This window comes from Terrapene carolina, unplaced genomic scaffold, assembly GCF_002925995.2.
Source record: "Terrapene carolina triunguis isolate 2854851 unplaced genomic scaffold, T_m_triunguis-2.0 Scaffold421, whole genome shotgun sequence".
NCBI classification, from domain to species: Eukaryota; Metazoa; Chordata; order Testudines; family Emydidae; genus Terrapene; species Terrapene triunguis.
Genome location: NW_020664772.1, coordinates 737,764 through 739,913, shown reverse-complemented (window position 1 = coordinate 739,913; position 2,150 = coordinate 737,764). Strand labels below are relative to the sequence as shown.

The window sequence follows — 2,150 nt, the reverse complement described above, 5'->3', positions numbered from 1 at the left end:
GGACAGGGAGCAGAGGGGTTTAGATGGGTTGGGAGTTCTGGGGGGGCTGTCAGGGGGCTGGGGTGGGGAGAGGGATCGGAGCAGTCAGGGGACAGGGAGCAGAGGGGTTTAGATGGGTTGGGAGTTCTGGGGGGGGGGGCTGTCAGGGGGTGGGGAGTGGTTGGATGGGGCGTGGGAGTCCCAGGGGTCTGTCTGGGGGTGGGGGTGTGGATAAGGGTTGGGGCAGTCAGGGGACAAGAGGCAGGAAGGCTTAGATAGGGGGTGGAGTCCTGGGGGGGCAGTTAGGGGCAGGGGTCCCAGGAGGGGGCAGTCAGGGAACAAGGAGCAGGGGGAGGGTTGGGGTTCTGAGGGGGGCGGGGAGTGGAAGGGGCGGGGCTAGGGCAGGATGGGGGCGGGGCTCCTACCGTCCTCTTTTTTCCGTGCTGAAATATGGTAACCCTACCAGAATGCTCGACTTTGTGGTCTCTCGTAAGGCCCTGGGTCAAAGCCTGGTGGAGCAGGAGGGCTCCGGCTCAGCTACTAACTACCCTCGTTGCAGAAGGGCATAACCCTCTAGTAAGGAGAGTAAGGACATTGAAAACCCTTAGGTTAGGATAAGCCACAAATAAGGATTAGAAACTGGATGGAAGGCCCTTCCTGCTGGGATGCAAGAGACTGGAATCAGGGTGTGCTAACTATTAGGACTCTACTCCACAATCTAAAATCCCTTTTGGAAAAGACTCACAAAACCGCTCACACATGAACAACACACACTGATTAGCCTGTTGTATGAGTCCATATTCACTTTAAATCCAAACAAATATATTGTAAGTTACTTAAAGTATCTCTTCTGCAGGAGGCACATGTATATTCATTCCTGTTCTAAAGATGTTATCACTTTGTGCCGCATTCCCCATTTTACATATAGGGTTAGTACCATATCTCTAAAATCAGAGTAAACTATGTAAGTATATGCTCTGAAACAAAAAAAAAAACCCACCAGGGAAATGTACAGTTAAGGCACAGAGCTGAGTGAATAATGGATTTTTCGGTGTGGGTGATGAACTGAAAACTAAAAAAGAAAAAAATGTGTCAAATAAAGAACTCAAAAATGTTTCATTTTGAATCGACCAAAATATTTCAAATCAACTTAAAAAAAATTTGGGGTTTTTTTTAACAATTTTTTTCTTAAGTTTTCCATTTTGATTCAGGTGTCTTTCCAATTTGTGTGTGTTTGGGTTTGTTTGTTTTTTTTAATTGGCCAAATTTGGTATCAAAACATCATTTTGAATAAAAAAATCAAAATGAAACATTCTGATTCTTTCAAAAATGTATTTTTCAACTCAGGGCCGCCTCTAGATTTTTTGCCTCCCCAAGCAAAAAAAATTTGGGCTGCCCCCCCCCCCCCCCCCGGCGCCCCCCCCCCCCCCCCCCCCTGCCGCCCCAGCCCTGGGCTCTCTCTCCCCCCCCACCTGCACCCTCCTTCCACCGCAGCCCTGGGTCACTGGTAACTCGCTCCCACGGCAGGTCATTCAGCAGGAATTTTAGATGTGCACAGAACACAGACAGGATTGGTTTCCATATGGTTACAGAACTGCAGTAAAGTGGAACAATTTTCAGCTTGTGTGACTGGAGGATATCTGGATGCATATTATAAGACTGTCCTACATAAATGAAGAAAAGTTGAGGTGCCTTTATTATTCTTTTGTTCCTCTCTTTCTTTCTATGGGGAATTTGCCGATGCAATATCACTGTCTTCCTTTTAAACAAACAAACAAACAAAAAAGGCAATGGCAGTTGAGGTGGCTGAGTGGTTAAGGTGATGGACTGCTAATCCATTGTTCTCTGCACACATGGGTTCAAATCCCATCCTCTGTGGACTCATTTAGGTGGGGAGGGATAGTTCAGTGGTTTGAGGATTGGCCTGTTAAACCCAGGGTTGTGAGTTCAATCCTTGAGGGGGCAATTTAGGGATCTGGGGCAAAAATCTGTCTGGGGATTGGTCCTGCTTTGAGCAGAGAGTTGGACTAGATGACGTCCTGAGGTCCCTTCCAACCCTGATAGTCTATGATTCTATGAAAATAGCAATTCCAGTCCTAATAACCACTGAGAAGCATTTCTTGCTCAATTTTATCCTACTTTTTCTACAGCAAGTTACAGTGGATCAGTAT

The 2,150-nt window shown here is 47.0% G+C and overlaps 1 non-coding gene across 1 annotated transcript; it reads left to right on the top strand.

The window, feature by feature from the left end:
- The first annotated feature begins 1,775 nt into the window (after positions 1-1,775).
- On the top strand, positions 1,776-1,857 carry TRNAS-GCU. Its single transcript has one exon. It is a non-coding gene; the product is annotated as a tRNA-Ser (tRNA).
- The last annotated feature ends 293 nt before the right edge of the window (positions 1,858-2,150 follow it).